The sequence below is a fragment of the Carettochelys insculpta genome, chromosome 1 (genome assembly GCF_033958435.1).
Source record: "Carettochelys insculpta isolate YL-2023 chromosome 1, ASM3395843v1, whole genome shotgun sequence".
NCBI classification, from domain to species: Eukaryota; Metazoa; Chordata; order Testudines; family Carettochelyidae; genus Carettochelys; species Carettochelys insculpta.
This window is the reverse complement of record NC_134137.1, coordinates 67,630,287-67,655,919: the sequence shown is the minus strand read 5'-3', so window position 1 is coordinate 67,655,919 and position 25,633 is coordinate 67,630,287. Positions and strand designations below refer to the sequence as shown.

Below are 25,633 nucleotides of genomic sequence, written 5' to 3'. Positions count from 1 at the left end.
AAAGGGTTCTTTTAAAAGGCAGTCTTAAGTGGGGCCAGCTGGCCCCAATTGACGCAGAGCAGCTTCCTCCCCAGCTGCTCACCCTCAGCTTGTTTGCCAGCCTTGCTTTTCCTTCTTGTACTCACCCCGCTGGTCTCACCCTGTCACAATAGAGATTCTGTTGGACAATTTGGTTCATTTAAAATTTTTACTTCATTTGATTCTACATTTTCTTTTATGTATAGTGCCACTCCCCCACTAGCATGACTGTTCTGTCCTTCCAATACATTTTGTACCCTAATAGGGCTGTATCCCATTGATTGTCCTCATTCCACCAAGTTTCTGATACCTATTATATTAATATCCTCCTTTAAAACAGAGCACTTTAGTTCATTCATATTATTATTTAGACTTCTAGTATTTGTATCCAAGCACTTTAAACATTTGCCACTATCTGTTTGCCTTTTCCAGATGTATTAGATTCTTTTTCAGTTAATTGTTTTCCATCTGATCTGACCCATATTTTATCATCTTCAATCCTCTCCTCCTTAGTGGAACACAGGAAATCCGTATTTATAGGCCCTGCCATGAGAGATACCTCTATCCGATCCATGTGCTCCTCTGCGCCCATCGGCTTTCCCTCAGTCCTAAGTTTAAAAACTGCTCTGTGACCTTTTTAATGTTATGTGTCAGCAATCTCATTCCATTTTGGTTTGGGTGGAACCCATCCTTCCCATATAGGCTCTCCCTTCCCCAGAAGTTTCCCCAGTTCCTAATGAATCTAACCCCTTCTCCCTACAACATTGTCTCAACCACAAAGTGAGATTCTGTCTGCCTGCCTGGCCCTGCACATGGAACTGGAAGCATTTCAGCGAACACTAACATAGAGTTCCTTGATTTCAACCTTTTTCCTAGCAGCCTAAATTTGGCCTCCTGAACCTCTCTCCTACCTTTCTAAGTCATTGGTACCAACAGGTACCATGCCCACCAACTCCTCCTCAGCACTACATATAAGTCTATTTAGATATCACGAGAAATCTGCAACCTTCGCACCAGGCAGGCAAGTTACCATACATTTCTCCCCGTCACCACAAACTCAGCTGTCTGTATTCTAATTATCAAATCCCCCATTACTAACACCTGCCTTTTCCTAATGACTGGAGATCCCTCCCCTGGAGGGGTATGCTCAGTGTGAGAGGATACCACATCATCATCTGGAAAGAGGGTCCCAACTGTGGGATGGTTTCCCTCTACTCCAGTTGAATGTTCTCTTTCCCTGAGACTTTCACATTCCTCAACAACACAGGGGCTGTCAGAATCGAGGTGGGACAGCTCTACGGTGTCCTGGAAAGCCTCATCTACATACCTCTTAGCCTCCTTTAACTCCTTCAGTTTTGACCCCCTGGCCTCCAAACCTGTATGTGACCTTTGAGGGCCAGGAGCTCCCTGAATCAAATGCTCATATGTGCCACCTGTCCATAAGGCAGATAATCATACATGCTGCATTGAGTGCAATAAATAGGAAAACCCCCACTCTGCTGCTGGGCTTCTGACTGCACTTCCTCCTACAGAAAATTAGATTTTTAACAGGGTTTTTTATTTAAATCAGGTAGTTTTTGTTTTAGTTTAATTTAAAAGAGGTTTTAAAGAATGCCAAATATATCTAGCCCCCTTCAGAAACTCCCTCAGAACTCCCACACAAAATCTTTGTGTGGGGGTCTGGATGGGAGGGTGCAGGAACAGGCTGAGGGTGGGGTCTGTGTGTAGGGGGCATGAGTGGGCTTGGGGTGGAGGAGATGGGGAGGGACACTTACCTCTGTGCATCACTTCTGCTGCTGGGAAATGGTAGCAGAGAAATGCTCCCTATCTTACTGCCCTCCCATTGCTCTGATTGGCTGGAATTCTGGCCAATCAGAGTAGCATGGTTGATGATACCTGGGAGAGATAGGGAGAAAAGCCTCTCTAGGGATCTGTGAGTGGCCATTCCCCCAGCTGGAGGGTGGGAGGGCAGGAGCTGTGGCAGCGGTACATACAGTGGCAGCACTACTGCTTCCTGCCCTTGCCAGGCGGAGCCTTTGGTCCAGGTCTGGCCTGCGTCGAGGTGGGGGGAAGGATAGCCCCAAACCTTGGGGTCTGGATCCAGACAAGCCATGGTCTGGATCTGGAGTGCAGTCTGGGGGTTCCTCACCCCTGGCTTAAGTGTCGTCCTCAGTCAAAAGGATGGAGGATGTGATATTGTTTTCACATAGTATATGATGTCTTACAGGCATGAACACTGATGTATAGACAGACTGTTGTGGGTGAGGTTGCCTGGGCAGGAGGCGTAGCTGTAGAGATTTTTCCACCTGTTAGCACAAACATCTTTTTTGAAAATGTGGCATGGTACATGTTTCAGCTTCAAAAAAGGGGAAGAAAACCCTCTGGTTCCAAATGTTAGATCCGAAGGCAGTTATGAACACATTTCTGACAAGTTAGTGGATAGGGTTATCTCTAAATGTGTTTGATGTCTCTGTATAACCTGGTTAATACGCTTAGTAACCACGGCTGCTCGCCGTAATATGGTTCCTGACAGCAATACAGGCTGGAATTCATTTCATCATCTTCGTCATAAATAACTGTGGGCTCAGCGCCCATTGGTGTCTGATACCTCTCTCACTATTCCTTCCCATCTTTCCCTGCCCAGTGTGCCTTCCTGTAACCTTTGTCCAATACTTGCACTTTCTTCACTTGCACTCTGTGTAACTGCCCCTGCCACTATTCACTCCATTCCCCACCATCATTCGCTTTCACCAGGGTGGGGCAGGGGTTTGGGATGTGTATGAGGTGTGTGGGTTTGGAGGGCGGGAGTTTTGGGTGTGGAAGTGGGTGTAGGATGTGGGCTCTGGGCGGGGGCAGGGGATTGTGGTGCAAAAAGGGAGTGAAGGTGTCAGCACTTATGGTGATGGCTCCTGAAAGTGACAAGCATAACCCTCTGTCAGCAGCTCTTAAGTGTATGTGTAGTGGGGGCGGGGTCTTTGCATGCCACTGCTTGTGAGCACCACCCTTGCAGCTCCTGCTCATATTGGATGCAATTCCTGGCCAATGGGAGCTGCAGATTTGTGATTCAGGGAGGGGCAACATGTGGCAATACCTCCTACCCAGGGCTCTGGGAACAGCATGGCATGAGTGCAAGCAGGAAGCCTGCCTTAGTCCTGCTGCACTGCTGGTGTTGGCTGGGACCCCCTAGGCCCTTTTAAATTACGTGGGCCCCTGGGCAACTGGTTTGCTTTCCTGCAGTCATTTTCCAGTACTTTAGCAGGCCTAATAATTGTAGAGGACACAAGGGGAGAAAACAGGATGCAAGAGGCTGTTCAAGAGAAGCTCAGAAGAAAGCTCATCATGAATCTGGACTGGGAGCAAGGGCTGCAGGGAAGGCTGGTGTTGCTGGAAGCTTGGGTTGCATGCTGCTATTATGTCAGAGGGAAATAAATGCATACCTTAGAGAAAGATAAACAGCCTAATGTGTGTTTGACTGCAAAACCATCTGAACTGTCCAGTCATTGAGTTTCACTGGGTAACAACGGAGGCACTTGTGACACAAAAGAATTTCCTAGTCACCAGTTTGCATTTCAAATTCTCCTCTGTTTTTTCTCTGCTAGTGAGAAGCAAATAGATTCACCTTCAATTTTGGAAACTATGCATCCTAAAGGCATTCTGAATGCTTTGCCTAAACGTATGTTCACTTTGTACAAGATCGTTACAGAGAACCCAAAAGTAATAGATTTACTCTGACAGTACATTGCTGAAAACTACTTGCATGGTTTTAGTGGTAAAGTAGAAAACAAGTTATGAGAACAGCAAGAAGTCTTGTGTCACCATATAGAATAACAGATATTTTGGAGCATAAGCTTTCGTGGGCATTCGTTTGCCCATGAAACCTTATGCTCCAAAATTCTATAAGGTGCCACAAGACTTCTTGTTGTTCTTGAAGCTACATACTAACACGGCTATCTCTCTGATAAAAAAAAAAAAAAAGGTAAGGTAAAGTAGTAAAATTAACCATTAAAACTTCCAGTCTTTTCTGTTTGAGACTTTCTAGTAGGAGAAGCATCAAGGTCCCAAGAGGAAGAGAGTGAAGAAGGAAGTATATAGATTTTCTTCTGGAAACTTTCAGATCTCCTTTATATTTCTCCTTTCTCTCCTTAGCTGCGTCTACACGTGCACGCTACTTCGAAGTAGCGGCAGTAACTTCGAAATAGCGCCCGTCACGTCTACACGTGTTGGGCGCTATTTCGAAGTTGAAATCGACGTTAGGCGGCGAGACGTCGAAGTCGCTAACCCCATGAGGGGATGGGAATAGCGCCCTACTTCGACATTCAACATCGAAGTAGGGACGTGTAGACGATCCGCGTCCCGCAACATCGAAATAGCGGGGTCCTCCATGGCGGCCATCAGCTGTGGGGTTGAGAGATACTCTCTCTCCAGCCCTTGCGGGGCTCTGTGGTCACCGTGGGCAGCAGCCCTTAGCCCAGGGCTTCTGGCTGCTGCTGCTGCAGCTGGGGGTCCGTGCTGCATATACAGGGTCTGCAACTAGTTGTTGGCTCTGTGTATCTTGCACTGTTTAATGAAAGTGTGTCTGGGAGGGGCCCTTTAAGGGAGCGACTTGCTGTTGAGTCCGCCCCGTGACCCTGTCTGCAGCTGTGCCTGGCTCCCTTATTTCGATGTGTGCTACTTTGGCGTGTAGACGTTCCCTCGCTGTGCCTATTTCGATGTTGGGCTGAGCAACGTCGAAGTTGAACATCGACGTTGCCAGCCCTGGAGGATGTGTAGACGTTATTAATCGAAATAGCCTATTTCGATGTCGCAACATCGAAATAAGCTATTTCGAAGTTGGGTGCACGTGTAGACGTAGCCCTTAGGTGACAAACAAGACAGGTAAAACAAGTCATCAGGTTTAATTCAGTGTTGGGTGTAAAGTAATTATTTTGAAAGCTAGTTTCTCCATCTTCTACTGGGAGTCAAAACAAACTCTTACTTGGAGTCATGGAGTCATCAGGAGAGCCAGGGACTCATTTCATCTTGTGGGCTAGTCCTGCACCAACGCAGCATGTGGCTTGGGGGGGCGGGGGGCGGGGCATGCTTGTAAGTGGGAGGGATGTCATGCTTCTATAAGAGTCTGAGAAACTTCTTTTCTGCGGGTCACATTTGTACGGGGGCAACCCCTCCTCCTGACAGGCGCCATGCAGTTGGAGGTCTATCTCCTGCCCAACCACACCACGTGGCTATCCCTCCACCCAATAAAAACACATGCCTGCAGCGCTTCCAGAGAGCAGCATGTCCTGGCATGCACGCAGTGAAAGCTTCAAAGACAGGAAAGATTCTGGGGCTGGCTGTCTCCAGGGGAAGGCTCCCCTTGCAACAGAGATGTTTTGTGGGCTGGCTGGTTGTTGCTGGCAGAAGTCCTTCTCTGTGGGAAAGATTTTCAGGGGCTGGCTGGCAGACTTTTGCCAGGGGAAGTCTCCCTCAGTGGCAGAGATTTTCAGGGGCTGGCTAGCCTAGTGCCTGCACCATGCTAACAGGAGCCTTGCGACCCACTTGCTCCCCATGGCTCCATAGGGTTGGGGGGATGGCCCTGGCCAACAGGGAATTGTGTGCTGGCCACACACACTCCCCCCTTTCCCAAAGCATGTGTCTTGGGGGGGGGTGCTGCGCATTCAATGTGGTGTCATGTTTGTTGCACAAATTGATGTTCTTTCCACAGGGGCCCAGCGAGGTTCTTGTTAGCATGGCACAGTCAGAACAGGCAGAATATTTCTTGAGGAGGGAACACAGGTGCACGGCCATGCTGAATGCAGAAAATGTACAGCTGCTCTTTACCCAGGTGGACCAGTGAGGTTCCTGTTAGCATGACACAGTCCGAACAGGGTAAGATGACCAGTGGTTTTCAACGGGGAAAGGGAGACTAACCATTAGAAGCCGTGTCTACACGTGCACGCTACTTCGAAGTAGCGGCACTGACTTCGAAATAGCGCCCGTCACGGCTACACGTGGCCAGTGCTATTTCGAAGTTGAAGTCGACGTTAGGCGGCGAGACGTTGAAGTCGCTAACCCCATGAGGGGATGGGAATAGCGCCCTACTTCGACGTTCAACGTCAAAGTAGGGCATGTGTAGACGATCTGCGTCCCGCAAGATCGAAATAGTGGGGTCCACCATGGCGGCCATCAGCTGAGGGGTTGAGAGACGCTCTCTCTCCAGCCCCTGCGGGGCTCTATGGTCACCGTGGGCAGCAGCCCTTAGCCCAGGGCTTCTGGTTGCTGCTGCGGCAGCTGGGGATCCATGCTGCATGCACAGGGTCTGCAACCAGTTGTTGGCTCTGTGGATCTTGTGTTGTTTAGTGCAACTGTGTCTGGGAGGGGCCCTTTAAGGGAGCGGCTTGCTGTTGAGTCCGCCCTGTGACCCTGTCTGCAGCTGTTCCTGGCACCCTTATTTCAATGTGTGCTACTTTGGCGTGTAGACGTTCCCTCGCAGTGCCTATTTCGATGTGGTGCTGCCCAGGATCGAAGTTGAACGTCGACGTTGCCAGCCCTGGAGGACGTGTAGACGTTATTCATCGAAATAGACTATTTCGATGTTGCTACATCGAAATAAGCTATTTCCGTGTAGCGTGCACGTGTAGACATAGCCAGAAGGCGAGGAAACTCCTTTTCTTCTTCTGAGTTATGCTAACCTCTGCACATCAGTGCCCTCTGGGATACCTCACTTTTCCTAATTTCCTTCTGAAAATTGGCCGTTTGGCTTCAGAGGGAGGAGACTGAGGGCAATGCAGGCTGAGAAGATGATAGTGGGTGCTATCAGTGCACATTGGGTTAAAAGGTCCATGATGCAGACTCTTCAAACAATATCTCATTGAGGAAAGAGACTTCTGCAAAATAGCCGTTTGTTTTGCAATGTGGGAAGATGACATCACACTCCCACAACCACTTGCGGGGAATTTTTTTCCCCTAATGCAGCAGCATTTTTTCGCATAATGCAGCAGAAAAAAAAACTCAGAATGCAACGGGGCTGAAGGAACTGTGGGATAGGTTCCCACAATGCACTTTTGCAACAGTTGAACTTTGGTGATTAGTGGGGACACACAAAGTCCAATTTGTGGGCAGGTGTGGACACTCAACTTTGACTTTATAAAATCCAGTGTTACAAATTCGACTTAGATAAATTCAACCTTATTTCATAGTGTAGACATACCCTGAGTGGCTGCAGGCACAGAGCCCTGCAGCTGTCAGTGGCCACGTTTCATTGTTCCTTACCAATGGGAGCTGCAAGAACTAGGCACGGACTGGTCACTGGTACTTCCTGCAGCTCCCATTGTCCAGGAGTGGTGAACTGTGACTACTGGCAGCTGCGGGGCTCCATGTCTGTGGATGGTCAGGTAAGAAAACCATCTGGTGGTGGTCTGCCAGTGGTTAACCCTGATGAAATGCTGGTGGCTAGTGTGCCTGAGGTTCCCCACTCCTGTGATAAATTGATGGAGTCTATCAGTATTCAGCATTTGTGAAAAGCAGACAAGAATCATCTCAAATTAGGCACTCAAAAGCTGACATGCACAAAGTTAGGGATACTCCAGAAAATTTTGTATCGAGACAGTTGCTGTTGCTTAGCAATCAGTAGCTTAGTGAAAGAGGGTAATTAATTCAGTATAAATGTTAATTTGTCTTAGGAAAAATATAACTTAAATTACCCAACAAATCTATTAAAATAATTTTTTCTAGTCCTTCCTCATCTTGTCATTTCTGCTCAGTAGTTGTGTCAAGTCATGTTTTTAGCTGTCAGTTCTGATATACATCATATAAAATAAATAATGTCAGCTTGTTTGGACTGCTTGTTACAAGTGTGGAGTGACATGAAAATGTAAATTCTAGAATGAATAAATATGACTATTTTTAAAGTTCTGCTTTAATATTTCAATGGTTAAGGCATTAAAAACTTCATTTTAAACGTCCTGTTATATTTTATTTCCCCAGATTAACAACTATGCTTTTTATTTTCTACCAAATATAACTACAGTGCATATTAGAAATTGATAAAGCCTAAACCAGGCGTGTCCAGCCCGCGAGCCGCATGCGGCCCTGGACAGCTAGTAATGTGGCCCCACAGGATCGTAAACTTTTAACATGATTATGTGATTTATATACATTAATTATATTATATATGTGGCCGAAGACAATTCCTCTTCACTCAGTGCATCCCAGGCAAGCCAAAAGGTTGGACACCCATGGCCTAAACCTTTTATTCACGCTTCTTGAACTTTAGAAAGGTTTGGACTCTGTGCCTCTGGTATGAAATCAGGCCACTTTTCGGTTCAGGTGCATCCAAAATCTTGCAAGAACAGTTGATATGTGATTTCCACCATTCGCTTGGGCTTGATCATTACTCAAACCCTAGCATGGTTTAGCTCAAATCTAGCTCAAATACAGCACAGATCCAAACACAGCACTTCTCAGTCCACGTTGCTCACTAAACTGTGGTGAATATCTTCTTGGGAGTGTTACTGAAAACTGGCTGATCCTCACAAGCATGCCAGTAGAGAGGTATAAGTAGTATAGGTGAGACAGAAAGAAAAAAAGGACAGAATAGATAAATCGATGTAAAAAGTATTTGCAATGCCAGAAAGATAAGTTTAGAGAAGTGTTCTAATGAAATAGTTGGGTTTATACTGGAAAGAAAGGTTTTGGCCACAGCCCTCTGGGGCTTGTGGAAAGTGTTAAACAAAGGATCATAGGGTACTCATAAGGGATCTTAATTTTAGGTAGCAGAGATAAATTGTATAATCACAAATATTCCAGCTATACAGAATACAATGTCATGATCCACAAAACAGAGATTATAATCAGAAGAGATGCCATGCTCTAGCTGTTTTAGCAGTAGAGAGGAACTGATAAAGGTGATGAGGGAGATGGGAAATAGATTCCTCCAACTTAATTTTATTTTATCTCACTCCTTCCTTCCAAAGTAGATTCTGGCCACATTGATCCATGTATTTTTGTCCCTCAGGGATAGCCTAGCCTGTGGATGAGCAGCCATGCTACAAAGCCTTACCTGAGTGTCTTCACTGGTACTGCATTAATCTGTGTACATTAGGACACTGAGGGTTGTAGCTCATGGTTTTTAGTGCTGCAGTAGGGTGAGTTGCTCCATGGGTTCTCCCTGTGAATTGTGGGAGAAGTGTTGTCCTTGTGCATGTATGAGGGGAATTTGGGGAGGCGCTGGAGGAAATGAGCACTTAAAGATTTAGTCTACATCCTCTTGGCAAAGTAGGTGGATTACCAGTCTGAGTGAAAGCTGAGTGTGGGCTTTAGTTTATATCACAGGATGGGCCGCATAGTTTGGATGGAAGGTATGACCAGTCTTGATTCAGAAGGTAGTCATGTTAAGGACACCACGTGAGTAAGAGCCAGGGTAACAGAGCAGTGATGACATACCACTGTGGACTAGATTACTGTAGCACAGAGGTGCGCAAACTTATTATGTCGGGACCCTGCCATTCGTAGGTCCCCCCAACTCATCTAATGCAATCCAAACTGACAGAAATTTCGGTTATGTTCATATAAACAAACAAACAACAAAAAAAACCCTTTCAGCATGCGTAAGAAAATAAGTCTGTAGAATGCATAAGCTTTATTAACTGAATGTAAATGTGACTACACATACATAAAAACAGTAGCAGATTTCAACACTGTTAATTAGATGGATGAGCCTGAGACCCAGCAGCTGATTGTGCTGTGCTCCCCTGTATGAAATTTCTCCCCTTCTAGGGGTCTGCCCCGTCCACTTTGCTCACCCCTGCTGTAGTGTGTTGTATTTGGGCTTAAAGACAGGTCCATCTTGTATAGAATCTAGCAGTATGTCCTCTCAGCAGAGCTAGCCAATAAGAGTACATCATTACTATGCACTGTGTCCTGGGTGATTCTAGTTCATATCTGTTAGCAATAGAAGAGCCTAGTTATGATTTTCCAAGACATCCGTGGACCGAGACACAGCTACGTTAGAGACTACTGTCTTTGAAAAAATTGCCAAGACAGTTGCAATTCTGTGGGACACATCTGCTGCTAATAACCAGGAAAGACTGCATGAAAGTATAAACAAGGCTTTCTTGGTCAAGGGAATTCATTTTTGGACATGTTACAAGAGGAGATTGGACTGAGCTGAGGTGTGAATGATTTTGAAGCGGCTGCTTCCATCACCTCTTTTGCTAACAACATTCCTGGAGTGCTTTTTAAAAACAAAAGCAGCAAATTCAGTTCTAGGAGAGCTTTTAGAACTGGAAAAAGGTAATGCGTATACACTAGCTGTCAGGATGTGATCTGTTCAGTGCTTTTATCACCATTGATAATTGTTACATAAAAACCTATAAAGACTCTACTGAATTCTTAGAGCAAAGTATAATTAATCCATATATTTTTATGTATTCCCAAACCTCCCCCCATTAAATGAATTAAATATCAGTTATTTGAGGAAATCTCAATCTGTTCGTATTTCATTAGTATTAAGCAGCTAATGTGACAAATGCAGTATCTACTGCATTATTTACTCATTTGAATAAATTAGATTTCCAGATAGTCCAAATTTGTTGGTGTCTGTTTGGGCAGGCACAGAAGATGGCTGAGGTTTATGCAGGGTTAGGATTTTGAGGCACTGAACGGGGATATTTGTGTTTTGTAAACTTTGGGAGGAAATGTGTTTTGGGGGTCAGATTATCCCTCCCCCACAGTGTGCAAAGCTTCAGAAAAGGACTTTGTTCCTGGAAGGCTTTCCAAAGATTCCCCTACAAAGTTTTTTCTCCATGTACCATTGAGAGTAAAAACAATTGCTTCTGGGAATTAAGGCTGCCCCGTGACATCTCCCTCTTTTTTTCTGGACCATGGCTGTCCTAGGGGAAGGACCCTGTGGGAAAAGGAATACAGGCTCACTGTGCATTATCTTAATCGCATAAGGTTTGTGGAAGTGAAGGGGAATTTTGGTGAGTGCCACATAGGCTAGAGCACCCAATTCACTGTGGTGGGATTGATATCTGCACATTGTCTGGACTTTGATTGCTGCTGCTGCTGCCACCTGCTGTTGAACTGCATTTTTAATTTGTCAACAATGCCAAGAGCTTTGGATAGTTATCTTTTTGTTATGGGGCAGGTGAGGGGGCAGCTAGTAGCAACTCTGATATTCAGTTTGGAGATACCTATCTCATAGAACTGTAAGGGACTTTGAGAGGTCATCAACTCCAGTCCCCTGCCCTCACAGCAGGACCTATCACCATCCCTGACAGATGTTTTTTTTTTTAATTTATTTGCCCCAGATCCTTAAATGGCCCCTTAAGGATTCAAATCACAACCTTGGGTTTAGCAGGTCAGTGCTCAAACCACTGAGCTATTCTTCACTTTCAACAATAAAGGATTCCTGTAAGTTTTTTTTGGAAAAGCTTCATCCACTTCATTATTTTCAGCAGGCATTTACAATTCAGCAGGGAGAAATGAATTGCCTAAGAATTGCCTTTTTCTTGTTTCCTACAGTTCCATTCAGGCGTAGGTGAGATATAAACTATTGAAAATGGACATTTTTGTTCCTTCACTTGTCTTGTCAGAAACATTCTGGTAGCTTGCCAAAAGTATGACAACATGAACATTCTAATCCATCTGGTCTCAAACTGTTGCTCAAGACCCCATTTTACTGGAGTTGTTGGGTCTATCTTAGATTTGCTTGGGCCTGGGGCATTGAGGCTCAAGTTACAGGTACCCTGTCCTGAATGGAAGCCCTTGGGCTTCAGCTTTGACATTCCTTCTCCCTCTCTCATCCTGGGTGAAGGGGCTTGGGCAGTGCCATGCTTCTGTCTTCTCTTCTGAGGTTGTGTAGTAATTTTTGTTGTCTGAAGGAGGTCATGGTGCATTTAAGTTTGAGATCCCCCTCTTGTAATCTAAGGCCGGCCCTGTGCTGCTGTCTCCTTTGCAGCAATGTACTTTGCATAAGTGGGAACTCTGGAATCAGGCAGCCCAAAAGCTGGAAGGAGATGATGAAGTGTAGAGTGCCAGGTCTGCAACAACCATATCTCTCAGACTTACTACATAGCTTCAGTGGCCCTACAATACTCTGGGATAAAAAAGGAGGGCTGTATGTTACTTCAAAGGGAATTCTGGTTGTGTATTTGAGGCTCCTGTCTTTGGAACCTTGGCCTTCTTTATTGTAGCGGTTGGTGGATGTATAGTGAATGAAGCAGAGGATTGCAGGAAAGCAAAGGATGTTCTTATGGATGAGGCTGATGAATGTCATGAAGAGAACTTGGCTTACCCCCACCTCTTCTACAAGCTTCCTGTGTGGTGCTGAGCTAGTCACTTAAAGTAAAATGTTGGTAGGCAGGCGCTAACTGTGTGCCTCTCATTTTCTTGGTGCCCAACTTGAGACACCTGCACTCCGATCTAGAGCTGAGCACTTGCAGGTGCAGTAAAAGGCAGTAGGAACAGTGAATGTTCAGGCGATCTGGCAGTAAGGAGTGTGTTCAGGAGGCATGAGCACAGGGAGGCATCTAGAGATCCAGAGGGCTGTTCCTGGCACTGTCATTGGTTCAGTGTGCGTCCTTAGGCTAGTCTCTTTGTCCTCATCTATAAAATCAGAAGAATAATACTGACTCAAAGGGAAGATGTGGATATAAAGGCTACATCTACACAAGAAGCATCTCTTGACAGAAGCCACTGTAGGAAGGGATTTCCCAGCAAAACTTCTGCTGACAGATTGCATCTATATATAAAAGCAGACAGAGAGCAGCCAGACTGCCTGGCCCTCTCTTGACAGAATGGCTGACTGGAAGCTCTGCAAACAGGACTGCTCAGTGAACTGGAAGTCCTCTCTGTTGACCAGAGGGCCCTGAAGCATCCATGTGGCTGTTTTGTTGACGGAACACCATTGAAAGAGGCATTATATCTGAATGGGGGGAGGTATAATGCTGCCAGTGGATGTGCCAGATTTTGTCGGCAGACTGTCATGAAAGTGCATTTTGGGTGTAGATGCTTGGTGGGTTTTCCTGACAAAAGCCCAGTTTTGCCGGGAAAGGCCTCTCGTGTAGGTATAGCCACATTTTTGTGAGATGCTCGTACTGTAGTGATGAACACCTTAGAAAAGATCGTTAGGAAATTAACTTTCTCTTCAGTACAAGGTATGCATTCTGTGCAGTAAGTAAGGTACATTGAATGATGAGGATAAAAAAGTAATAAGAAACAGCTACCTAATTTGTGGAGCATCATCTATCTCGTGCACTAAATGAGGAATGGGCCAAGTGGAGAAAGCAGTGCAGTAGAACCTCAGAGTTACAGACACCTTGGTGGTTGTCCTTACCTCTGAAATGTTTGTGACTATGAACAAAGCACGCTTTGGACTCCAGATCCAGCAGTTGAAAGTCCAGGTCAGGGTTCAAAGCAGCTGAGCTTCTTAGTCAGAGCTGGCATGAATTTCCGAGCTTGTCTCCCTACTGGGGTTACCATATAGAAAGAGGACATCCCTGAGAGAGAGCGTTTCTGTATCAGTATCTATCAACTCACTTTGTATTAATGTGTTATAGTACACATAGTACATTAACACACCATGAGATGGTATCTACTGATACAGATACACTCCCTCCCAGGGATGTCCTCTTTTTTCAAAGGACAGATATGGTAACCCTACTCCCTCTTGGCAGGGTGTCTGTATATGTAAAAACAGTGTCCCCCCCTTGCTGGGAAGTTGGGTAAAACAGTGCATTCCTCTCCTGGTGAGAAAGGGGTGAAAGCATTGCAGACATAGCACTGGCCCTGCTTTGTTGATTCAGATGCCTGGGGCTGGCAGCTGAAGCATCTTGCTGTGTGTAACTGCCCTGTGGTGGAAGTCAGGTGGGGATGAGCATATTTGCCTACCTTTGATGCAATACAGGCACAATACAATATTTGCAGCTTTTTTTTTTTTTTTGGTCTCTGCTTCTGCCTGATGGCTTACTTCCGGTTTCACGCATGGTGTCTGGTTGACTAGTCAGCCCGTAATTCCGGAGTTTGTATCTTTGAGGGACTCTTTTGTGTTATCATGTAATTAAAAGGCTATCAAAAAGTTTATGCACAAGCTTTTCTGAAGTGTGGCATTTCCTAGCTTCAGGTTGCAAAAGCCAGTGCTGAAAATACTGTTTGTTTAATGTAGCTGTTTAGATATATAGTATTATATGGGCAAAATTAAAAATAAAGCAACACAAGCTTATAGTGCTTCGTTTTGCTCCTATTTCTTTATATTTGGAAAGTCTTTAACATATACTGGGTGCTACTGAATAACAAAAATACTTGAAATGAGTGATGCTGACCATGAAACTAGGACTGTGGGTTTCCAGTATTAATGTATATATAAAAAAGGCCAATTTTTAAGTAAGTGGTGTGTGATAGTAAAATTAATTTTTTTCTTTACATAACTTTTAATGGTCAGTCTTTTATCTCTTTTAGTCAGTTACATGTTAAACCTTGGCTTGAACTAGAGTGCAGCTGCAGGAGGCTTAGCTTCTTGTTTCAGCTAAAACTGTTTACCAAGAAATCCTGGCAATAACTTTAGTACAAAAAATTCCTATTTATAACTTCGCTTTCTGTGTGTACTCTTGTATTTTTGTTGTTTTTTCCTAGAGAGTTATAGTAACCATGGAAAGTTCATGTTTATTTACCACAGTATCCCGTATGGAAGTTGATTTAACATGGTACGTACAATATGGTGAATGTTTAATCTGTTCTCTTTGGTTCTGTTTATTTGGAGAGCAAGACATTACCTGTTTTAAGGAAAAAGAACATCAGAAATAGCATGAAAGGCTTTTGCTATCTCAGAATTTGAGCTGGGATAATAATTTACAAGGCAACTCTCAGTTATAAACCGATAACTATTTCCTTTTGTATTTCTGGTGATTTAGTGTAATTACTAGCATTCAGTTTCATCTCTAAGAAATTGCCCTTTTTATGGGAATTTATATCATGCCTTTAGGGGGAGGGGATAGTACTTGATAGTCTAATTTAGTTTTTTTCTGTCTCTTTTTAAATCAGTTTCTAAAAAATAAAGTGCAGCAATTATGAAAATAACAAATTGTTTACCTTATTGATATAAATGTCATAACCTCTAATAATCTAAATTGTGCTTTAATATTTCATGTAGTCCCCTGTCCTGCAATAAGTTCTCTGCATTTGGACCCGGTAACCTGTAGAGAACCTTGTTGAAGTCAGTGGGGATTTTCCAGGAGTGAAGGGGCTTGGCTGTACAGACCCAATTGAGACACATAGACTACACTAGAGTACTCTTTCAAAAGACAGTTTTCCAAATGATACAATCCTGAACACCGTCTTTTGAAAGAGCTCATCTACACACAGAAAGAGGGTGATGGCTGTGATCTTCTCTTTCCAAAGAGCGCTCTGCTCTTTTGAAAGGGAGCGTCCAAATACTCACAGCTGTGCTTTCGAAATAGCAGAGCCGGGAACATCATGGACAGGGTCGCATGGCTGACAAGCCCTTCAGGGACCAGTACCCAGCTGCCCCTCCCTAGTACCCCCACCCTGCACTCACTCAGGCCTGCAGAGCTGCCACAAACCCTGCAGAGGCCCTGCAGAGACATGATGGTGCATTGAAGCCTCTCCCGATGTATCCGCAGCAGTGGCTCCTCATTGAGATGGCCATCCTCCATGCCGTGGTTGACCACCTTGCCATGTTGCTCACTGCAGCCCTCCAAGTCCTCAAGCAGGCAAACCCCCCCACTTGCTCCTCCGGGGCTCTGGAGCTCCTCAACCTAAGATCATGCCAGCACCTACCTGGAGCCTTACAGTGCATGTGGAGCCACCTCAGCAGCTGTGATTGATTGGAGCACTTGGTGCTGGGGGACTGGGACTACGCTTGATGGCTGCAGAATTTCAGAATGACCAAGCAAATGTTCCAGGAGCTCTGTCACTGTCTCGCCTCTGCCTTGAGGCACCAGGACACTCGCATGAGGCCTGCCCTACCCCTTGAAAAACCTGTGGTGATCGCCATCTGGAATCTGGCCACCCTGGACAGCTACCGGTCTGTGGGGCACCAGTTTGGAGTGGGCAAGGCCACCGTCGGGGCTGTTGTAATGGAGGTAAGGCATCCTCAATTCACATACCTGGCACTGGGAGGGGTGAGACGGATCCCAGGCAAGGGAGACCTTTGGCACTTGAGGGCAGGTGCAAGGGGGGAAGGGGGCTGAGTGGGGGAGGGGAGGGGGGGAACTGTTATGCGAAGAGGGTGACCTTATCTCGGGTAGGGAACTATCATGGCAGGGGGAAAGGGGGACCTTAAGCAGGAGTGGAGCTGGGGCGCTATTCTGGGGCAGGGATGGATGACCATGAACCCCATCTGCTCCCAGCTCCTCTCCCACCTCTGGTCTGGGGTCCCCGATGGGGCTGGGAAGAGGCGGGCAACACAGGGGGGTAGGGCCATGGTGGGGGTTCTGGCAGGATCAGGCCTGGCAAGGGGAGAAGTGAGGGGAAAGGAGGGGGCATACTCGGGAGGGTGTGCAGCGGGGGGTGTGAGCAGGCATGTCAGGAGCGCTGTGTGCTCCTTCAGGACCGCTGTGACATCCCTGAGGTGGCCAAGCAAGTCATTCCACACCTTCCTCTGCCATGCATAGTGGCCATGGTCCATTTGAAGGCGCCACTTAGTAACCCCCACCAGGTGGCAGGTCCTGTCGTTTGCATTGGTCCGCCATCATGAACACCTCCTCCCTCTCCTCATGACTGTCCAGTAGCATGGAGGGGTCAGGGCTTTCCTGGCCCTCCTGATGCATGGCTGCAAAGATGAATAGGAAGACACAATCAGTCCCTTGTTACAGCACGATGGCAGTGCCCTCCACCCCCACTTCAGGCACTAGCTCCCCTCCAGTGTCAGGTGGCCTTGGTGTTCCATGGGTGCCAAAGGGGACCCCAGCCATGTGGACCGTTCCCAGTTTGCAGTCCAGTCCAGCCCAGCCCACACCGCCCTGCATGTGTGGCTTATGACACTGTCCCTGGGTGGATGTTGCTGGCAGCCATTTTGGCATAATGGTAGCCACAGCCACCTGTGCTGCACCTGGGTTGGGAACGCTGGGCATGTGGGTGACTTACTGGTGGTTATGGTAGCCCTGCCACCCAAAAGCCGGGATGCATGCTCTGCCATGTACTTACCTGAGGGTCCGTCCCCAAGGTCTCCCAGTGCCCAGCTGGCTGTTGCCCAGCTCAACAACCAGGACAGTATGTGTATGATGAGGACCCCTTGTTGATGGAGAACTCAGTGAAGACTGGTTCCTTCTTTGTCTCATAGATTTCCGGTCTGGGCCCTTCCCCTGCCATGGGATGCAGCTCCTCCGAAGAGGTGTCCAAGAGGATTGGTGGTGGTGGGTGGCTTTCCCTGGGCCCCAGGAGGCAGTGAAGCTCCCTGTAGTAGGGCAGGTTGTGGGATCTGCCCCTGAGTGGCCAGTGGAGTCCCTTGCCTGGGTATAACCCTGCTGCAGCTCCTTAACTTTGCTGTGCATCTGGTTGGCCGTGCGTGCAGGGTGCCCTCAGATTGCCAGCTCTTTGGAAAACTGGGTGAATGCAGCCACATTTCACCTATTGCCCTTCATCTACTTCAGGACCTCCTCATCTTTCCACAGCCAAGCAGGTCCCTCACCTCTATCTCAGTCCTGGAGGGGTCCCTTTTTTTCAGGGACATTCCTGGGTACTCTGTGATGGCTTGGTGGTGGGGAGGGTGGTGCTGGGGCTGTGCAGAGGCTGGCTGCTGGCCTTAGCTTCTGGTTGCTCCTGCTGGGGTGGCTGTGAGGCGTGCTGCAGGAGCTTGTGCTTCAGTAGCTGCAAACATGCTCTCAGCTTCCTGCACAGGGCTTTCTGGGACCTTGGGGCTCTAAACATGGCTGGACATGCACACCACAGAGCCCTGCTTCTGATGTGCAGCGCATCTCTGTACCCCCCATGGCTGGCAACATGGAGGACTCCTCTTTTGAAAGAGTGGACAGTGGAACATCTACACAGGTTCTCTTTTGCAATAATATTTTGAAAGGAAATGCTCTTTCTTATATGGGATCAGAGGAATGTTTTCAAAGGCTGCACTGAGTTCCTCTAATTTTCTTTCTAAAGAGCATGTAATAAGTGTAGAAGCTCCACACGCTCTTTCGAAAGAGAGCTAGATGTTTCAAATTTATTGGCTAGTGTAGACATAGCCCTAATATTTATTGTTACAATGACTAAAATTGTGAGCTGTTTTGGGTACAGTGGATTGATAATTATAATAAAAACCATCAGTATCCTGAAACTGCATTGATGGAAGAATGCTTTCTTTGTATCTCTGGGTTTCCTTGGGCTTTTTCTTTCTTTTTCTTTCTTTCTTTCTTCTTTTTTTTAATCTTTTAAAATCTGTCTTTAGTACGTGTTTATTAGGGCACTTTAATTGAACAATATAATATTTATTCATTATAAAAGGAAGCAAGAGCCATTCACCTCTTCCCCCTCTTGTCCTTTTGCTGTCCCTTCCCCCATCACTTTTGGCTCTGACCTACTTTCCTTTTTCTGGTTGCTTTAATCCTTTTTTGTAGTGAAAATTTAGGTACTAAAAGGGACTTGGCAAATGACAAAAATGTTGTTGTGGGGAAGGAGACAGGAAAATAGTTCAGGGAATAAAACAGTTCAAAATCTTGCAGTTCTGTGACCAAGTTAATACAAATTAATTCACGGTCAATGCTATTTATAATGGGACCCCTGCTAATGTACTACACACTTGAAGGAAAAAAAATGTGTTACCGGAATTCATATCTTCCACACACAGCAAGGTTATGCCCTAGAGGTTTCCTTTGTCTAGAGATAATCTCCATTTCCATTTCTTCCTCATTATTATCCTCATGCAGCAGGCTGTCTCAGAAAAAAAAATAACTGGTTATAGTCAGTTCCATTGACTTTCTTTTGAAACATGTGAAAATAGTCTTTTGATCATAGATAAAGACTGTAGCAATTTCTTTTTTTAAATTAATTAATGGAAACATTTCTTGCAGAAAATGTATTGCTTCAAAGCTGGTGGATCAGACAGCAGTATATAATGGGAGACAAAGTAAAGAAACACTGCTTAGATGAAAGAACAAGGAATCCGGTGGCACCCTAAAGACTTACAAATTTGTTAGGGCATAAGATGAGACACAGCTCACTTCCTCAGATGCTTGAAGTGAAAGAAAGGCAGGCATACAGAAATGGGAGTGTAAGATGAGCGCTAATTAGGTCATGGTGGATGTAGCTCAGCTCCACTGGTGATGAGAAGTTGTGCCTGAAGGGGAAATTACATACTGGAATGAGAGAGCCATTCCATGTCTCTATTTGGACCCATTGTGGTGGTGTCAAATTTGCATATAAATTCCAGCTCAGTTGTTTTGCACTGCAGATCTGGGTTGTGTGTGTGTGTGTAAAAGAATGACAACTTGCAAGTCAGTAACTGATTTTTGAATGTTACCATTCTTGAAATCTGATTTGTGTCCATTTAGTCTTTTGCATAGAGACAGTCCAGTGTACTTGGCTAGGGGCACTGCTGGCATATGATGGCATATATCACATTAGTAGGTGTGCACGTGAATGAGCCTCTGATGGTATGGCTGATATGGTTAGGTTCTGTAATGGTGTCACTAGGGTAGATGTGTCAACAGAGTTGACAATGGGGTTCATTGCAGGGATTGGTTCCTGGGTTAGTGCTTCTGTTGCAGTGTGTGAAGTTGCTGTTGAGTATTTGCTACAGGTAAGTGGGCTGTCTTTAAGTGAAGACTAGCTTGCCTCCCAAGGTCTGTGAAGATGTAGGAGGGTGGGTGCAGGATGAGCGTAGGGGGCAGCTGTCCTGGATCTTGGTGATTTAAAAGAGCCTGGGACTCCCAGTTGCTGCTACTGTGCTAGTGGCATCAGTCAGAGACTTTGGCCTTTAAATCAGTACTGGAGGAGGGAGGCTAAGCAGCATTTAGGGGCTACAAGTGGAAAAGATGGCACATACAAATGTCTCCCATTGCTAACACAGTCTGTTAGTACATGCTGAACCTCTCTAGTCTGGCATCCTTGGAAACTGCTGCAGCACTTCCACTGCTTACTGGGCTCTTTGAAGACACTCAGGAGTAAATTAGAGCTGAATAAAACCACAGAACACAGAGAGCCAGCATGGGTGGCTCTAAACAATTTTTATGGGGCCATGGGAAATTTGGCCACATCTGTGCTAAGTGGTTGTCCAATGAACTAAAATCATGCTGGATTACAGGTGTTGCCAGATGAGAGTGTGCTGGATGAGAGAGGTTCAGCCTGTAGCAGTTATTAAAATGGCAGAAGAAATACAAGCAGGGAGAAGAGTCAAACACTTGTTTGGTAATGGTCAAACTATTTCAGAAATAAACGTCATATTTCAAAACATAACATCTTAATGATCCTGTTGGGTTCCTTAAGGGTTATGAGCTCATGTGCCTATGTCTTTATAGTCTGGATATCAATGTCCCTGCAAATTGCAAGTGAGGGCCATAATTACTGGTTTGTAGCAGGCTGTGGAGTGCAAAAATAACTGGGTGTCATTGAAGAGGTTATATTAACTGTTAACTCTGACAAGCTATAATTGGTTATGAACGGCTCTTTTTTAACAATGAAATTTTGTTTCCAGAGGCTTTTACTTTTTAGTATAAAGTCTGGCTGGAGAACTGATTTTAATTAGAGTTTGAAATTGCTCATTTATTTTTAGCTAGGACAAATATCACTAAAAGAGCTTCACTCAGAAATACAGTAAAATAGTTTAATATCCAGCATTCTATTATCCAGAGCTTTCAAATAACTGGCATTTAAACCAAAAGTAAATTTTAGTTACATTTTCCATAAGTTCAGTATAGTGAAAGTAATTACAAATAAATACAGCAAATACAGTATGAGTTTACAGTGTACAATGCTACTGTTGTTGGTAAATAAAGTACCCTGCAGACATTTTTGTTTGCTTCTTAATATCTAATCTCATTTTACTTTAGTGTTGTGCATTGCTAGATATATCTTTCTATTATCCAGTATATTTGAGTGTCCGGCAACCTCTTGGTCCTGGGCTGCTGGATATGAAAGAGTTTACCGTATATGTGTAAAGGGCAATGACAGCCAAATAATTGAACGTATTGATGCTGGGTAGTTTAATTGATAAGAAGCAAGTGATTTTGAATCCATAGACTGCCTAACACACTCTTTTAACTGATTGCACCTGAGCTCTGTTAAACATTGAAATTTTCATACTCCCTTTGCTGAAGTTTCTGAGCAGTGTCAAGATGTCGCCTCGAGAGACTTCGCCACTAGTTTGGTCTTGAAAATTACAAAGGCATGGATGATGGTAGCAAGGTCTACTTATGCAAGTAATGGTCACATTTGTCTGGTGTAATACTGATGGAGAAAATGCTCTCTTAGATGTATGGATGCTCCTGGATGCTAACAAGGCTAAACTGTAACCTTGTAAACTGTAAATGCCATCTACATACCCTCAGCTACAGGCACCAAGATAATTTCACTGGTTCTTTCAAGCCAAGATTTCCAGAGTAACTAGTGATTTAGGGGCCTGATTTTCTGAAAATGTTGAGAAATCACCTAAAATTGGGCTCCTTTAAGGCACCTTAGGTTGGGCACCCACAACCAGTTGTTGCTCCTGAAGTTGTTGCTACTCACAAAGAGTACTTTGGTCTTACTTTCTTTCTTGTAGAGACTTGCCTGGTTGTTCTGTGGTGTGCTGGCTCCAGGTTTACTTCACATTGTCCTGTTGACTTGAAATGCAAGTATAGCTCTCATTTTGTTTAATTTAAAATGTTTAATCTACATATGAATCTAGTTAGATATGAATAGACATCCCTTTTTCTGGCAAAATCAATTATTTAACTCTGTTGGGCCGTGTCTACACAAGCCCCAAACTTCAAAATGGCCACGCAAATGGCCATTTCGAAGTTTACTAATGAAGCGCTGAAATGCATGTTCAGCGCTTCATTAGCATGCGGGCGGCCGCGGCGCTTTGAAATTGACGCGGCTTGCCGCTGCGCATCTCATCCAGACGGGGCTCTTTTTCGAAAGGACCCCGCCTACTTTGAGCTCATGGGAATAAGGGGACTTCAAAGTAGGCGGGGTCCTTTCAAAAAGGAGCCCCGTCTGGATGAGACGCGCGGCGGCAAGCCGCATCAATTTCGAAGCGCTGCGGCCGCCCACATGCTAATGAAGCACTGAACATGCATTTCAGCGCTTCATTAGTAAACTTCGAAATGGCCATTTGCGTGGCCATTTCGAAGTTTGGGGCACGTGTAGACGTAGCCTTGGGGTGGAGAGAAAGAGCTTGACAAAAATGATTGTCTATTTTTGTATATAGAAGTGACATGAAAATACAGTGAATGTGTGAATTTCATGTTGATATTAATGGCCAGCATGATCCTGGCTTTCTTTTAAGATCTCACATGATATTCTTTATAGATAAATACTTTGACTGTAAGGAGTTTGTCAAGCCACATCTAAGCTGCTGTTGCAGAATAATTAACCCTTTGACAGTTGGCATCAAGGGAGTTCTGTGATTGAAATAATTGCAGATTTTCTGTAATTCTCTGCTTTTCCTGTGAGAACAGAAGTTAATAAAAGGTAATGTGATTTGACACATCCATCACCAAACAAAAAGCAAAACATATTTATCAGCAAATTTTGCTTTGACCCTTAAAAGCCCCTCTGACTCCCCCTCCCTCTGCCCAGTTGTGGAACTAATGTAACTTTTGGAAACCTCCACTGTTCACTGTGTTTGTGTATTATGTTGAGTGATGTAGTGCTACCTTTTATAATGCTCAAATCCCTCAAAAATGATCTCAAGTGGTAATTCTGTCATGTGCGCGAGAGTCTCCAAAAGCTGTCTTGTGTGTGACATCACCATAAGATAACATCCATATTCAAAACCTAAGTAATATTTTGCTCATTTTATCTAATATATCATATTATCTGTGGAACAGTAATTATGAGAGCTGACATATGCTTTGTCAATGACACTATGATTTAATTTGCCCCTAGGGCACATGTCAGTTTTAAAGATTTCTTCAGGTTCTCAGCTCTTGACTGCCCTCTGCCCCTCTGCTCTCTGATTTGCTCACCTTGATAATATTTTTCTGATTTGTCAACGTTGACTACTATTTTTGGCTCTCTGTGCCTTAAATATTGAATCTGTTCTGGTATGGCTATGATCTGAAGAAGTGGGTCTATCCCATGAAAGCTCATCACCTAACAAATTATTTTGTTAGTCTTTAAAGTGCTACTGGACTGCTTTTTTGTTTTGATAGTATATAGGCTATCATGGCTATCTCTCTGTTACTATTCAGTTCTACTGATTTTGGCTGGATGATATCTGTCTAAAGCCTCTTTTAAACTTTGTCCATATTGGAATGGAAGTAAGTTGGCCTCTCTGTTCTCTGAGGAAGAAATTATCACATCCTTGTAACTAAACTATAGTTGGTTGCCATCCACCATTTGGTCCAGGATGATAGTGAATTTCCTCTGGGAACTCACTACTTCTAATTTTTTTTTCATCTTACTAAACCCAACTACAACTGCACTACTCAACACAGTTTCTGATAGATGTTCTAAGCCTGCACTTATTTCTCTTATGTCTTGGAATTTGCCCCTTAAATTTATGTGTATGTCGGAGGGCCTTGAGATAGAACTCATTGACAGAGAGTTTGTAATCATTTGTACAAAAGAATATTAGGCAAGGGAATAAGTTCAGACCGGAGAGCTGAAATAGGGATGAGAAACTTAGAGAGTGCAGTAAGAACAGAGAACCAGTAGGACGGTTTCTTTCTCCACCTCAATAGGTGCCCAGAACCTTTATCCCCCTACCTGAAGTCTTTAATCACACTGGTGCTACACATAAAGCATCTGTGCTAGCCTGATGGGGGGCACTGCTCCTCTGGTGACCTGCGGTTCCTCAGCTACTTGGCCTTTACCTGGTCTTGGGACATATGCGAGCATCACACCAAAGTGGTCACCACAAAACCCCATCCAGCAGTGTGCCTCACACATACAGTCACACTAGGGAAATAGCCTTTCTTCTTTCCTCAGAGTCTTTATGCACACACACACTCCCATCCTGCTGGCTCTTCCTGGCTTCATGGAATCCTCTGCCTTCTTGGAATCCTCAGCTGATCCTCCAGGACGTGGTTGCTTGCATTTAGGTGCCCTCTGCTGGCTTATTATAATATTCAAATCCTTTTTTAAAAATCCATTTTGGAAGGGAAACTGGCCTCCCTATTTTTACAGTGAGAAATTATCATATTCTTTTATCTAAACTTGAATTGTAGCTGGTTGCCATACACAATTTACAATGCTCCAGTGGTCTCCATTAAAGAGTAAAAATTGGGCAACAGAAATCAGACACAGAATATGTGAAAGAGAAGCCATATAAAATTATGAAGTCACCTTAGAAAAATGGTTCATAGCTTAGTCTGCTTGAGAGTTCAATTGATGGTGGACATTCCTCAGTTGAGACACAAGGGACACAATTTACTGAAAACTAGCAAAAGGTATTTTATTTAACTAACAGAAATACACCAGTCAAAAAACGTCTTACCTGGCACAGAAGGGTTGTACTCATTTGTCCTCTCCTGCCATAGTCCAGACTCTTAACATCTTAGCTCCATTTCCTCTTCCTTCAAAGGTGGGCTCAGGTTTAAGCAGTAAACTGTCTTTTGTCTTGCCATTTAAAGGAGAATAAAATAGATAAAGAAGGCCTTTGCTGTTTCCATAGTGAAGAGTAGGTAGACTATTAGTACTATTCTACGTGTAATGGATCTGTTTTATACTGTATATAAATTTCTACAAAAACAGAATGCTCTGTAAGTGCATGCATACATTTGTTTTTTTCATGTAGTGCTGAATCTTCAGTTCATGTGGAAGACAATTTCTGAGAACCATGATAAAGAAATGGGAAAGGGAAGACCAGACATTTCTTTTTTTTATCAAGAAATGACATTGTCCAGTAAATGGCTCTTTTCCACAGAAGTTGTAGACAGTGGTTTGATGTTCTGTAGGAGAAGCATGCAGAATACTACTAAGTTGTGTTTTGAGCAGCATAGTTTCTGCCCCATCATTTAGAACATGTCACTCTTTCTATAGATTCCTTCATGTGCAGTGGTTCTACTGCTAGAGCACGCCAAATACAAGCTTCTGATCCATATCTGCAAGGCCCTTTATAACTCATTCTTGCTTTTAGTGTACTCCACCAGTCATGCTTGCTGTCTTCTAATGTTGTGCTTCTCTGCTTCTCTCAACAGAACTTTTGTGCGTTCTTTCATGGACCACCCCCCCACCCCGAGTGGCTCTGGAAAGAGCCATAGCGAGGGGAAATTATCAAAATTTCACAGCACACGTGGACAGTTCTCACTGCACATGAGTGTGCCACAGCACGCTGTTTGAAAACCACTGGTCTAGATATGCCCACATAGCAGGATTTTTATTGTTTAATCCTGAAAATAGAGACAGGCTTCTTTGTATCCTCACTAGACCCACTAAATTGACACCACTGCATTGATCTTTGCCGTGCCAATCTACCGGTATATTCATGCATGGCTAAAGGTAACAGAGTTCAACCAGATTTGTCAGAACTATAAAGATTTAG

At 44.6% G+C, this 25,633-nt stretch overlaps 1 protein-coding gene across 2 annotated transcripts in view; it reads left to right on the top strand.

Moving 5' to 3' along the window:
• DGKH (diacylglycerol kinase eta) overlaps positions 1 to 25,633 on the top strand; it is a 297,736-nt gene that overhangs the window by 81,840 nt on the left and 190,263 nt on the right. The gene's annotated exons all lie outside the window — the stretch shown is intronic.